At 43.6% G+C, this 15,987-nt stretch overlaps 1 protein-coding gene across 2 annotated transcripts in view; it reads right to left on the reverse strand.

Annotated features, from left to right (window-relative positions):
- CDK18 (cyclin dependent kinase 18) overlaps positions 1-14,573 on the reverse strand; it is a 287,497-nt gene extending 272,924 nt beyond the window's left edge. For both annotated transcript variants that reach the window (XM_040337544.1, XM_040337543.1), the window contains exon 1: positions 14,411-14,573. The gene's annotated coding sequence lies outside the window, so the exon portion shown is untranslated. The remainder of the gene's footprint in view (positions 1-14,410) is intronic.
- Between the last annotated feature and the right edge of the window lie 1,414 nt (positions 14,574-15,987).

Genomic DNA, 15,987 nt, shown 5'->3' on the forward strand with positions numbered 1-15,987 from the left:
TTTGTTTCATTGCAGGTTTAAGGATCACGTCGTCGTGGCAGTGGCGGGTGTTTTGGACTTTGCAGGAGAAGATATTACCCCAAAGATGGTAGCCAGTACCCAGCGGTGGGATGGGTTCTGAAGGGGTTTCTAGTTGCCAGTCTACTAATGTAACTGGAAGGTTGGTGAATGGGGGCACTGCGGTCAATGGTCGTCTTTGAGCCAGCTCATCGGCTTGAGGCCTATGACCAGAGGTTAGGACACCGCAGTGCCAAAAAAGTGTCACAAGGTTACAAAGTTAAAATGTTAACAAGTTTAGTGGTTAATGGGTCCTGCAAAGTCCAGCACCATTTTAGGAGAGGTTATTATCTCAGGAAGTATGTGTTTTTTCCATGTGTTATTGGTTATTTATTATTTAAAGAGTATTTAAAATAAAGGAGGCTGCTACGGCCAGTTTTTACTCCAAAATTAAAGTAGTGGTCTCATTATTTATTAAGGGTTAATGTGGGGGTATTAACTGTAAAGGGGTCTTAGCGGTCAGGGTATATTCTGGTATACCATAGTCATGGCTAGTAGCTCAGGGCTTGAAATTTTGAGCCCTGTATACACCACTTATAAACCGCCCCAAAGATGCTGCTTGCAGGACTTTTTTTAACGTCCCACAAGTGCACCGCTCCAGTGTGATAGCACTCAGGCTTTCACACTGGAGTGACAGGAGAGGCACATTACAGGCGCTTTGCAGGCAATACTTTTAGTGCTAAAACGTCTGTAAAGCGCCTCAGTGTGAAAGTTGTCTTATTTATCTATGAAGGAGCAACGAAGGCACGCTTGGACAGTAGCTTTTTTTGGATAGAATAGTGTAACATAGACTAGCAGATTTAGATTTACAAATGTGACTAAGACCGTATGTCCACTTTTTCATCCATCTGTTTGCGGATGAAAAAGGGACATACATTGGTCCCTATGAGATTGCGGGTGAAGGCGGATGAACATCCGCTGACACCCGATCTCGTCTGCCTCTGCAATGATCCGATTCTGCAGATGGAAGAAAACTCTATTTTTTCTTCCGTCTGCCGAACACAGACATACGGTGCAGTGTGCGGGGACCACCCTGTCATCCGCCGGCTCAGCGGGGATCAACAGAGCGATCCCCGCTGAGCATACAGGGGCGGATCCTTACTGATCCGCCCCGTGTGAAAGGGGCCTAACAAATTAAAGTGTAACAAAACACGTTTAAAAAAAGTGTAACAAGTATAAAGAAAAAGTATAACTAAAGGCAAAACATTATTTTATGTTTTGGATAGGAGTGGAGAGGGATTAGAACCCCTGTCAGGTTTTTACTTGGGGTCGCACATCCGGCTGTTGGAACGCACACCGCTTCCGGGAGTACATGGCAAGCTCACATTGAGGCTGTATTTGTTGGTGCTGACTTATAGCACCATTAAGTGTGCATTTTATATCCTTTATGATTTGCTTAAGTTTTAAATAAACGTTCTGCACAATGATGTTTTATTATACCTTTCCCAGGCCTGCTCTTTGAATGATGTATGAGAGAGAGATATCAGGAGAAACTTCTGTGCTCGAGAGCTGATATTACTACAGGATCTCACTGATGGCTGGTGATCAATGAGCTGGATTATAAGGCAAATTTTATTATAGATGGTTGGTGCATTTTTATACTTTATGTGGTGGAGCAAGGTGTAAGGGAAGTTAAAAACAACACATGTCTTTTCATCACAGTGATTGGATTGTTTTGTGAAGATTATTACATTTTATGGGACTTTCACGAGATTGGACTGTTCATGTTTTTTATTATGATATATGATTTATGCATAGGTGTGCGCAGCCTTTTGTATAAGGGTGTTCACCCCAAAGATCAAACACATAGTACCGATCACTCACTATGAAAGGGAAGGGGCGGGTAAGTTACATATTTAATGGCCCCTTCCCCCACTCATCCTAAAACATCCCTGCAGCAACAGCTGGAGGGAGAGCAGAGTATGGAAACTGGAAGCGCTGTGGGGGGAAGGAGGGGGAACCAAGGCAGTAGGGAAAATCTGTGCTGCACAGGGTGATTAGGGTGTGCCTGGGCACACCTGGCACACCCTGTGCGCACGCCTATGGATTTATGTTTTTTATTGAGTAGTGCCATACCTTTCTTTTCTTTTTAGTAGGTTTTTACTGCTGTCTATGCCTGCTTTAGGGAAATTCACCCTCTCTATTTGTCCTGTTTACCGTTATTATCCAAAGGGAAAATAAAAGAAAAATCACAGATTTTAGTTTCACACCAGAACACTTAGGGCTCTTTCACACGGGCGGACCGTATGTCCGCTTTTTCATCCATCTGTGTACGGATGAAAAAGGGACATACATTGGTCCCTATGAGATTGTGAGTGTCAGCAGATGAACATCCACTGACACCCGATCTCATCCGGTTCCGCAATCCTCCGATTCTGCAGACGGAGGAAAACCCTATTTTTCCATCCGCCTGCGGATCTAATCAGATGAATACGGACAGGCGGTCCGTGTTCATCTGATCCTCCCCATAGGGGAGAGCGGAGATCTGACAGGGCAGTCCCTGCACAGTGTGCGGGGACCGCCCTGTCATCCGGCGGCTCAGCGGGGATCAGCAGAGTGATCCCTGCTGAGCAAGCGGAGGTTCACGAGGCGGATCATCATGGATCCGTCCCGTGTGAAAGAGGCCTAAGGCTCCATGCACACTGGACGCAAAAATAATGAGGAAGAGGCAGATTAGGACGATCTGCCTAGTAACAGCCTTTTCTGGCAAGTATAATTTTTCTTTTTGCCTTTTTGGCTATGTTTTTTTTTTTTAGGGTGGACCTCCACTTTAAGTTGCAGTTCAGTGAGTAAAATAACTAAACCCGTACCAACCAACAATAATTCTGGCTCCCAGAGACTACAGTATGTTGCTCATGTGGTGCACAGATTAATCTGGTCAATTTAAGAAGGTGCTCCTAATGACAACTTGATATGTGTATAAAAGACCCCTGTCCACAGAATTTCTCTTTCTTCCATTCAGCCCTGGTTCACATTTTGACATGCAATTTGACATGTCAAATCGGTGGCAATTGGCAGCAATGGCACCGTCCTGCATTTGCCGCTCTGTACCGATTTAAAAAAGTAGTACTACTTTTTGCGATTTCGGGGTGCGATTTCCAGTAGTACTACTTTTTGGGCAGAAACCCGCACAGATGCCCGAAGATCGCAGCCGAAATCGGGACTGACATGCAGGCTGAACTCACACGCTTTTATTTCCGCAGCTCAGTGTGAACCTGGGCTCAAACATCAGCATCATGGACAAGACCAAAGAGCTTTCAAAGGACATCAGGGACAAGATTGTAAACCTGCACAAGGCTCGAATGGGCTACAGGACCATCAGCAAGAAGCTTGGTGAGAAAGAGACAACGGTTGGAGGGATTATTTGCAAATGGAAGGAATACAGAATAACCATCAATCGCCCTCGGTTTGGAGCTCCATGCAAGATTTTGCCTCATGGGGTAAGGATGATCATGAGAAAAGTGAGGGATCAGCCCAGAACTACACAGGAGGAGCTTGTGAACGATCTCAAGGCAGATGGCACCAGTCACCAAACAAACCATTGGTAACACAATATGCCACCATAAATCGAAACCCTACAGTGCCCGCAAGGTACCCCTCCTCAAGAAGGCACATGTACAGGTCCATCTGGAGTTTGCCAATGGACATCTAAATGATTCAGAGAAAGATTGGGAGAAAGTGCTGTGGTCAAATGAGACCAAAATTGAGCTCTTTGGCATTAACGTGACTCGCCGTGTTTGGAGGAAGAAAAATGCTAACTTTGACCCAAAGAACACCATCCCTACAGTCAAGCACAGAGGTGGAAACATTATGCTTTATGGCTGTTTCTCTGCTAAAGGTTAAGGGCTGATTTTGCCGCATTGAGGAGCCAATGGACTTGTATTGTAAAATCTTGGATGAGATGGGTCTTCCAGCATGACAATGACCCAAAACATACTGCCAAGGCAACAAAGGAGTGGCTCAAGAAGAAGCACATTAAGACCCTTTTCACGCTAAAAATAGCAACTGCAAAGCACCCTTTAAAGTGCCTCTCCTGTCACACTGGAGTGGTGAGCTGGCAGGATGTGAAAAAAGTCCTGCAAGCAGCTTCTTTCAGGTGCTTTAGGAGCGGTGTATACACCGCTCCTAAAGCGCCCCTGTCCATTGAAGAGCAGCGCTTTTAACCCTTTTTTGGCCGCTAGCGGGGGTTAAAAGAGCCCCGCTAGCAGCCGAAAAGCGCCGCTAAAACGCTTTACCGCCAATGCCCCTGTGTGAAAGGGCTCAAAGGTCGTGGAGTGGCCTAGCCAGTCCCCAGACCTTAATCCTAGAGAACATTTATGGAGGAGGCTGAAACTTGTAAGTGGGAAACTTGTAAAATCTGCAGGGATCAAATAATTATTTTGCCCAGTCAATATCATATTTTTACTTTTGGGTTTAGTCAGGCTCGGTTCACATGTATACGCACCGCATGGAAATCATTCATGCGCGCCACAGCATCAATGTTAAATGATAAATTTACCTTTAGTTATATATTACACCCATATTCATCCCCCCGCCCCCATTCAACCAACCTGACAGCTAGCGGGGGATCAAATCCCCCCCCCTCCCCCAGCTATCACAATTAAAAAAAAAAACGTGGGCAAGCAGGGCTCCCCCCCCCCCTCCCCCCTCGGCTGCTTCACTCATTTACAGTGTTCTGTGAATGGAATACAGCAAGGTCCGGCAGCCTTTGCGGCCATCGGCTTATACAGTTGTTTTCAATGAACTACCACAGCACTGTGGTACTTCATTCTCTCTTCCTGTAAGATTGTATATGCTTGCCCATATTTGATGTACGGGCACACAGATACTCTTCTGATCGCTGGTGCAATCCATTGGAGGCTCCAGAAACCAAAAAATAATAAATGCTCTTTTTTTTACCTGCAAAAAAAAAAATGTGCATTTTATTATTTTTTGTTAAAACATGAATTATCTTTAACCACTTCATCCCTGGAAAGATTTACCCCCTTAAGGACCAGGCAATTTTTTGCCATTTGGCACTGCGTAATTTTAACTGACAATTGCGCGGGCGTGCGGCGCTGTACCCAAACAAAATGAATGTCCTTTTTTTCCCCCACAAATAGAGCTTTCTTCTGCGGTTTTTATTTTTTGCGCTATAAACAAAAAAGACTGACAGTTTTGAAAACGATATATATTTTTTACTTTCTGCTATAATACATATCCAAGAAAAATATATAAAAAACACAAATTTATTCATCAGTTTAGGCCAATTTGTCTTTTTCTACATATATTTTTGGTTAAAAAAACTTTTTTTTAAATAAGTATATATTGATTGGTTTGTACAAAAGTTATAGCATCTACAAAATAGGGTATAGATTTATGGACTTTTATTTTGTATTTTGAGACATCGGTGGACAAATCTGACTCTTTTTGGGGACCAGTGACACCAATACAGCTAAAACAAATACTGATCAATGTAAAAATGACACTGGCAGGGAAGGAGTTAACCCTAAGTGGCGATCAAGGGGTTAACTGTGTTCCCTAAGTGTGTGCAGGATGGGCTCACTGGGAGAACACAGAGATTGCTGTTCCTGATCACTAGGAACAGCAGATCTCCATGTTGCCTCTGCCTTGTTTACATAGGCAGATCTCTGTTCTGCCTCTCTGTATCACGATCACACGCTATCCTGGCCCACAGTATTTCACGTGCGAAACGACGTACAGGTACGTTGCTTCGGGCAGCTGGCTCGCATTGCCACAGTATATGTGCAGTGGGTGGTCCAGAAGTGGTTAAAGTGATAGTAAAGTCTTATGTTTTTTTGTTTTTTTTTTTAAATAACAAACAGGTTATACTTACCTGCTCTATGTAGTGGTTTTACATAGAGTAGCCCAGATACTCCTCTACTCCGGTCCCTCTTCGTTGCTCCTGGCTCCTTCCTCCTGTTGAGTGCCCCCACGGCAAGCAGCTTGTTATGGGGGCACCCGAACCGAGCCACAGCTCCCTGTGTCCATTCAGATACGGAGCCGTGGCCAGGCCTCGCCCTCCTTCTCTCCTCATTGGCTGACTGACCTTGATTGACAGCAGCGGGAGCCAATGGCTACGTGCTGCCGTCTCACCCAATGAGGAAAGGAGTCCCGGGCAGCCCAGACACTCCTGCACCATCGCTGGATCTAGAGGGACCTCAGGTAAGTATTAGGGGGGCTGCTGCACACAGGAGTTTTTTTTTATCTTCTTAATGCATAAAATGCATTAAGATAAAAAAAAAACTTCTGCCTTTACAACCCCTTTACGTTAACGACAGTGTGATTTACAGAATTGAATTGCATAGGTGTTCACACCTATACGATCCGATTCCAGGGTGGGGAAAAAATGGTCCTGCACCTTTTTTGTGCAGATGCAGTGTTATTCCTGTGCGGATCACATCCGATGTGCCGCATCGCATATATGTGAACCGAGCCTTACGATTTAAGCATATGTTCCCTTAGACAGTTGCTAGTTATTTCTGAAAAATTAGAACATAATCAAGGAAGTCAATTCAGTTTCATCGGGAAACAGATTTTATCAGCAAATTAACATTTTCCTTTTCTAGACTAAAGGTCGCAAATGGTGCAGGGAGTTTGACTACTGTATTTTCCAGAGTATTACTTCTACCAGACTCCTGTGATTGTTCAACAATCTTCTCCTGTACATACAAACAGTAGACAAGTGATCCTATTTCTAGGGCAGCAGTCACCTTTACAGATCTCCAAGCAATTGCCAAAACCATTTTTCCAGTACTTCATACTAAGCACAAATTAACCTTAACATTTACACAGATTACTGTATTTAATCGGCGTATAACACGCACCCTAACTTCAACCACTTGACCACTGGGCACTAAAAACACCTTAATAACCAGACGAATTTTCTGCTTTCGGTGCTCTCACATTTTGAATGACAATAACTCAGTCATACAACACTGTACCCAAATTAAGCTTTCTTTTAGTGGTATTTAATCACCGTTGGGTTTTTTATTTTTTGCGCTATAAAAGAAAAAAAGACTGAAAATTCTGTAAAAAAAAATGAATTTTCTTTGTTTCTGTTATAAAATTGAGCAAATTTGTCATTTTTCTTTATAAATTTTGGCCAAAATTTATACTGCTATATTTCTTTGGTAAAAATAAGTACAAATTAGTGAATATTATTTGGTCTTTGTGAAAAATATAGCGTCCACAAGCTATGGTGCCAATATCTGAAAATTGTTGGGGGGTATTGCAGAGTATTGTGCGGGGGTATTACAGAGTATTGTGCGGGGGTATCGCAGAGTATTGTGCGGGGGGTATCGCACAGTATTGCGCGGGGGGTATTGCAGAGTACTGCGCAGGGGGTATTGCAGAGTATTGCACGGGGGTATAGCAGAGCATTGCGCAGGGGGTATTGCACAGGGGGTATTGCAGAGTATTGCGCAGGGGGTATTGCAGAGTATTGCGCAGGGGGTATTGCGCAGTGGTATTGCAGAGTATTGCACAGGGTATTGCAGGGATGGCTGGATTTGTGACTGCAATAGTCACAGATCCAGCCCACAGTGCTGCTGACACCCGCTCTCTCCTCTCACACTGTACCGATCGGTACAGAGAGAGGAGGGAGGAACCGGCGTCATCAAATGACGCCGGTTTGTTTACATGTGATCGCTCCGTCATTGGACGGAGCGATCATGTGGTAAACGGCCGCTACCAGCGGCAATTTACCGCGATTCGTGATGCGCCGGGTCCTCTGGAGGCGGTGATTAAGTGGTTAAGAGGGAAGTTTCAGGAAAAAAAACTTTCCACAGCCCCTGCGTATTACACACAGGCACAGTTTACCCTCCATTTTCAGGGTAAAAAAGTGAGTGTTATACGCCAATAAATACAGTACTTATGGTTATAAATAAGGACAGCTGCTATGTGATTCGAAAAAATGCTCTGCCTCATTACATGTGATAACAATGTAGCGTTGCTGCTTCTTGAAACCTACAGCAAATGAAGAGTTGTTGGCCACAAATTATCAAGTAGATGTAAGAGAATAATAAATGACATTGAATGGTTACTATGGGGTATATTTATTAAACAATCTGCACAGCAATTCACCAAGTGAAAATGCATGTACAGGCATACCCCACTTTTAAGTACACAATGGGGTTTATTTACTAAAGCTGGAAAGCGCAAAATCAGCCTCACTTCTGCATATAAACCAATGAGCTTCTAACCCCAGCTTGTTCAATTAAGCTTCGGTAATAAAACATGGAAGCTGATTGTTTTTTATGCAGAAGTGAGCCTGATTTTGCACTTTTCAGCTTTAGTAAATAAACCCCATTGTGTACTTAAAAGTGGGGTATGCCTGGGTACATTAGTTCTGTGTGAATAGAGTAAAAAATAATGTATTAGGCTATTTTCTGTGAGGGTCATTATTTGTATCGATTTAAAATGAAAATTATAGCATTTGGCCACTGGATGGCGATAAGTGTCACAGAATTGTATTATGATACTTGGCACCATCTAATGGCCAAATGCAATATTTACTGTTTTAAATTAATGAAAAACATTTGACTGTACCTTTTTTCTTTGTTTGAAGCTACTAGCTACACAATTTAAGAGACCTACTTGTCTGTGGTATGTATGTTATCCTCCTCAAATTACTGTTCACCACTGGCTTTGGCGTCTGTTTTTATTAAAGAAAAATATTGTGAAAGAAAAACATTTGACTGGAGCAGGAAACAGCCTAATAATGTTCTTTTACCCCATCCACACAGAAAGAAATCAGATGCCTTTTCACTAGGTGAATTACTATGCAAATGTTTATCAATACACCCCTAAGCATATCTTCTACAGTTTGCGAGCATAATTCGTTCCAGAAACATGCTTGTAATCCAAAGCACTTGTATATCAAAGCATTTTTTTTTTACAGGGTAAAACAGAGAAGAGAGGCACCTCTTATGCCCCGTACACACGATCCGAATATTGTACGAAAAATGTCGTCCGAGGAAGAATCGTACAATAATCGGATCTTTAGTACAGAGCTTTCGAGAGCCGATCATGACAGTTCATCCAATATTATTTTATCGGACATGCACGAAAAATGTTCTTGTCTGCTACCAGATTGTACGATTTTCGTTTAGTCAGTACAGTTGTCATCTGAAAATACAATACAAATACATTACAACACATGACATCACTTCCGATTTTTTTTTCTGTCGTACGAGAATTTTTGTGACTTTATTAACCTACTTTACTTCTACTTTATTTCGTACGATATTCGGATCGTGTGTACGGGGCATTAGTGTAGCAATAAGTTGCTAAATGTTGCACCTCCATTAAATGTAACCATATTGCTACACTTAGAGGCTCCTCTCTTCTTGTTTATTCTCAGTTGTGACATGGCGCTACTCTTATATCAAGACATCGCTTGTATATCAAGGCAAAAATTATTAAAACATTTTGCTTGTCTTGCAAAACGCTCTCAAATCAAGTCACTCTCAAACCAAGGTTTTACTGTATAGGTTTTCTTTTATTCTTTTTTTCTGCTATCATTTTATGAATCCTGTTGTGACATGACCAGGGGTGGACTGACAACTTATGGGGCCCCTGGGCAATAGAAGATTATGGGGCCCCTGGGCTTACAGATGGCCACCACTCCAGAAGGCATTGCATAGGCAGGGCAGCTAAAATCTCAGGATTATAACCATCAAAAGCATGTCGGTTTTGGACATATCAGGGACAGATGTAAAAAAAAAAAACACAGATTTTTACATACTGTCCCTGTTTTTTTTTTAGCCTGGCAACCCTGATGGGCCCCCTAGTGGCATGGGGCCCTCGGACAGTGCCCGAGAGTCCCAATGGTCAGTCCGCTCCTGGACAAGACCCACAATAAGATGAGCAGTTAGGTAAAAACTATGAAGGAGGAGGAAGGCAAAAAAATCCCAATGATGCATGGGCTAGTTTACTTCAGTGGGGAAAAAATACATTCCTTCCTAAACCCCCAGAGGGCGATTGTATATTCCCTGGAATATCTCTGATGCCACTTCCTAAATTCTCACTTAGGCCTAGGATGATCTTGTCTCAGCCCACCACCCTTACCTGCAGCCCCCTAGGATAACATCACACATCCCAGGAAGCTACATGACCAATATCCTAGTACCCCTCAACCTCGCAAATGCGCAGGGAGTCATCAGAAAAAAACAGCCAGATCCCGAAGCCAAGATGGAGGCACCAAAGATGTGAAGCCCTGAGAAGAACTGGCTGCAGGGAAGATAGCACTGGACTTCTAGGTCCGGTAAGTATCCACTTCCTAAAAATCTGCAGCTACTTGTAGTTGCTGACTTTTAATTTTCACACGCCTGGGTGAAGTTCCTCTTAAAGTCATGCAGCATTCAACTTTAACATATGCAGTTCCTTTTATTGCAGTGTAATCCACCAGCAGGCAGTCATAAATAGGTTGATGGATCACCCCAAAAAAATGCTTCATACCGTGTGACTTAGCAGAGCTTTCTGTCATTTTTCTTGTGATGTGAATGAACTTCACTGACAGTAGTCCTGTCACATGCGACTGTACATGTGGCCATGGAGCTCACGCTCACAAAACACTGTGAAAAGCTATCAGCTGCAGTGCTGATAACTCCTATCTGAAAGCAACCTTGGGGCCCACTCACACCACTTGCGTTGTAATAATGCATGGCAACATTATGGCACAGCACAATGCATTGAGGGGGATTTATTCAAACTGGTGCACTCAGAATCTGGTGCAGCTGTGAATGGTAGCCGATCAGCTTCTAACTGTGTTAGTTTGTTCAAATAAGCTTTGACAATAAAACCTGCCTATGCAGAGGTGCACCAGATTTTAAACTCTCCAGTTTTAGTAAATCTCCCCCGTGGTGTCTGATGCATTGCACAGACAGCACACATTTTTGAAAGGCTGCAGCCCATTCTTTTTCAAACAAACACAATAGAAGTAAATAAATACTCAAACAAAATGTATGTGATAGGTATGATCATAGACGTGCGCACAGGGTGTGCCAGATGTGCCTGGGCACACTCTAAAACCTGTGGTGGTGCATATTTCCCATTTAGACGCCTGATATTTCACCACCAAAAAAATAAATCTCCTTTATGCTAAAATAATTGTAAAACATTGTATAAATAAAAAACACTGACACTATTCACTGCACTACTGACACCAATCTCTGCCCTTATGACACCATCCACTGCTCAACTGACACCATAATTATATATACACATGCATACAGTATCTCACAAAAGTGAGTACACCCCTAACATTTTTGTAATTATTTTATTATATCTTTCCATGTGACAACACTGAAGAAATTAAACTTTTCTACAATGTAAAGTAGTGAGTGTACAGCTTGTATAACAGTGTCAATTTCTGTCCCCTCAAAATAACTCAACACACAGCCATTAATGTATAAACCGCTGGCAACAAAAGTGAGTACACCCCTAAGTGAAAATGTCCAAATTGGGCCCAATTAGCCATTTTCCCTCCTGAGTGTGATGTGACTCGTTAGTGCTACAAGGTGTTCAGATTACACACTGCATCAAATTGGTCTGCATGGCTGTTGACCCAGAAGGAAGCCTCTTCTAAAGATGATGCACAAGAAAGCCTGCAAACCGTTTGCTGAAGACAAGAACCATGTCCTTTGGTCTGATGAGACCAAGATAAACTTATTTGGTTCAGATGGTGTCAAGCATGTGTGGCAGCAACCAGGCGAGGAGTACAAAGACTTGTCTGGCCTACAGTCAAGCATGGTGGTGGGAGTGTCATGGTCTGGGGCTGCATGATCTGATGGCATTGGGGAGCTACAGTTCATTGAGGGAACCATGAATGCCAAGATATACTGTGACATACTGAAGCAGAGCATGATCCCCTGCCACAGGGCAATATTCCAACAGATTAATGACCCCAAACACACCACCAAGACGACCACTGTCTTGCTAAAGAAGCTGAGGGTAAAGGTGATGGACTGGCCAAGCATGTCTCCAGACCTAAACCCTATTGAGCATCTGTGGGGCATCCTCAAACAGAAGGTGGAGGAGAGCAAGGTCTCTAACATCCACCAGCTCCGTGATGTTGTCATGGAGTAGTGGAAGAGGACTCCAGTGGTAACCTGTGAAGCTCTGGTGAACTCAATGCCTAAGAGGGTTAAGGTAGTGCTGGAAAATAATGGTGGCCTCACAAAATATTGACACCAATTTTGACATTTTCACTTAGGGGTGTACTCACTTTTGTAACCAGCGGTTTAGACATTAATGGCTGTGTGTTGAGTTATTTTGAGGGGACAGCAAATTTACACTGTTATACAAGCTGTACTCTCACTACTTTACATTGTAGCAAAGTGTCATTTCTTCAGTGTTGTCACATGAAAAGATAAAATAAAATATTGACAAAAATGTGAGGGGTGTACTCACTTTTGCTAGATACTGTATGTTTGAGCTTAGGAGTGCACACCCTAATGCAATAGGCTGTGCATACCTATGGGTATGATTTATAGAAGGGATACGCCTCACTATAGTAAATAAGTGGTGTCCAGCCTCTCATTCATAGCCCTGGTTCACACTGGTGCAGTTTGACATGCGATTTGGCCGCAAATTGCCGGTAATGGCACCGTCCTAATCGGTGTGACGGCTGAACTCGCACAGCTTCACTCCGGCAGCCCAGTGTGGGCTCATGCATGGTTTATGTTCAGTAGCCTGCACTGGCTGTATGTTAGGCTCTGTTCATGCCTATGCAAGTGTGGTTGTGCATGTGCGTTTAGTTGCCTTGCTTTTAGAGCAGCCGATTAATTTCAATTGGGCTACCCAATGTGCAACAATCTCATAAAAGAAGCATGGGCACCTGTTACTGAACCTGCATCAGACTGCAACGCACTGCAATAAGTTACCTTGAAGTACAGATGGCTGGTACGTTTTGGGTGCTATTAGGGCCCATTCACACTAAGAACTTCATGTGAATCACAAAAGATCGCACTGTGTGCTCCTGTGAAATCCACATGAACTTCTGTGCAGTTTCAGCTCATTGATAACTTTTGGAAACGCACTGCAGCTGAATTTGTACCATGCGATTCAGTGTGGGCAAATGCACTGTGTCTGCAACCTGCTTTTGGGGTGTCATTAACTTTGCACTGATACCCACTGCAGATCGCAAGGGCAGTACCTTCCTGCATGGAATGTGGTTTCCACCATGGCATTCTAGCGTGAACAATCCCTTAAAAATGATTGGCACTGCAGTGCAACTGGCACATTTTCATATGCTGCAGGAACACATACAATACCACACACTGCATCGCAAGTCTAAACAGGACCAAGAGCAATTTCACATATGTGCGGGTCATGGGTGTACGTTTGTGTGGGCACATCGTGGGTACAGCAGCCCATTTTTTTAAATAGGTTGCTGCTACCATGAGAAACATGGGGAAAGAAGCCCCCAACCCTTCCATAAAGTGGTTTTAAAGGCTCAAGGAGCGAGCATGCACCAGTGCCCACAGAGCAAGTGGCTTGCTATTGGGGGGGGGGGGGCACTGGCTGAAGAGGGGGACCCAAATCGGGAAGGATTGGGGCTTCTCTGTGCAAAACCTCTGCCCAGAGCAGGTAAGTATGACATGTTTGCAACAAAATAAATAAAAAATAAATGAACCTTTAAATTTCACTTTCAAAACAAGCTACATGGAACCGCATTGGGGGAAACCCACCCAAGAATTAACAGCGCCCCCGCATGTCTGCTAAAGAGTGCGCATTCCCAACCCGCATATATGTGAACTTAGGCGACAGTCCCATTCTTGACAGTGGGAGTTTGGCTGTCTACAAATAATATGCTGCCCATTCATAATATAAAATCAAACAAAAAACTGTGTTTACGCATAAACACATTCTCAAGGGTCATCTTCAGCTACTGCAAAATAATAAACAATCCATTAAAATCCCCTATGGCAGTTAGAAATGTAAACGACACATATATGAATGTATCACAGAATATACAGCTGTTGGGGTATATAGGTAACCAATGGCACCAGCCTTTCTGACTGCGTTCCTCCAAGTACCATTTCCCAACAGCGCACATACAAAAACGCAACGCCAACTTTCCATTTTTAGGGGGAGCCAGTCACATGGTCCAGATTTCTACCTGTGGACACTAGGAAAAGGGGGGTGCAAAAAAGAAGCAAGCATGCCACAGGTGAACACAGCAATTCTACATTGGCAGGATTCTTCTTTTATGAATCTCATGCTGGGGTCATTCAGACCAATGTACATGTGTACAGATAGCAAACTATCCCTCAGATTGGCACGCATACAAAATCAATAGGAATTGGGTACCTCAGTGCTGTCCCTTTAAAAAGCATTTCAGTCTTACCTTTGCTCTGTGTACACAGCACGGAGAGGAGGCTGCCAGCGGCTGTGCAGAGGATCTGTGCCCCCCTGTGCCCCCTTCCCTTTCCACCTCTGCCCAGCGCCTCACTTACACACAACCAGCAGCTGCCCTGTGACTGAGAGCCAGGAATCCAGCCTTCTGCCTTCTGCTTTCCAAGCCCTTGATGTGTCGCCTCGGCTCCGCCCACATAACCCTTTCGCTGCTGGACCACATCTTCATTTGCATCATAAACTGCACATTCTAGTCTTTAATAATCCCTGAGCCCCATAAATGGTGGGCTTTCTGAAAGTAGAGGACCTAGAGTGCTAAACAATGGAATTCATGGTTTTATAAAACTTTGTATTCAATTTTAAATATATACACATATAGATCTATATATAGATATCTATATCTATCTATATATATAAATAGATATAGATAGATCTATCTATCTAGATAGATATAGATATCTAGATATAGATAGATAGATAGATAGATAGATAGATAGATAGATAGATAGATAGATAGAGATATATACATAGATAAATCTAATATATATATATATATATATATATATATATATATATATATATATATATATATATATATATATATATATACAGTAAAACCTTGGTTTGAGAGTAACTTGGTTTGAGAGCGTTTTGCAAGACAAGGAAAACGTTTTAATACATTTTTCCTTGATATACAAGCAATGTCTCGATATAAGAGTAGCGTCATGTCACAACTGAGTATAAAATAGAAGAGAGGCGCCTCATAGGCCGGGTACTCACGACCAAACATGTATGGTGAAAGCGGTCCGTCGGACCGTTTTCACCATACATGTCTGCCAGAGGGCTTCTGTACGATGGTTGTACACACCATCGTACAGAAGTCCGCGCGTAAACAATACGCGGGGCGTGTCCGCGGTGTCGCCGCGTCGATGACGCGGTGTCGCCGCGACAATGACGCAGCGACGTGGGCGGCCCGCCTTTAAAATGCTTCCACGCATGCGTCGAAGTCATTCGACGCATGCGAGGGACGGCGGGCGCCTGGACATGTACGGTAGGTCTGTACTGACGACCGTACATGTCCGAGCGGGCAGAATTCCAGCGGACTGTTTTAAAACAAGTCCAGGAATATTTGTCTGCTGGGAAAAGGCCCGGCGGGCAAATGTTTGCTGGAATTCGGCCCGCTCGCGCCCACACACGACCAAACATGTCTGCTGAAACTGGCCTGCGGACCAGTTTCAGCAGACATGTTTGGTCGTGAGTACGGGGCCTAAGTGTAGCAATATGGTTACATTTAATGAAGGTACAAAATTTAGCAACTTTATTGCTACACTTAGGCCCCGTACAGACGACCGAACATGTCTGCTGAAACTGGTCCGCGGACCAGTTTCAGCAGACATGTTCGGTCGTGTGTAGGCCCGAGCGGGCAGGATTCCAGCAAACATTTGCCCGCCGGGAATATTTCTGGACTTGTTTTAAAACAGCTCGCTGAAATCCTGCCCGCTCGGACATGTTCGGTCGTCTGTACAGACCTACCGTACATGTCCGAGCGCCCGCCATCCCTCGCATGCG

The sequence above is a fragment of the Rana temporaria genome, chromosome 2 (genome assembly GCF_905171775.1).
Source record: "Rana temporaria chromosome 2, aRanTem1.1, whole genome shotgun sequence".
Classification (NCBI taxonomy): Eukaryota; Metazoa; Chordata; class Amphibia; order Anura; family Ranidae; genus Rana; species Rana temporaria.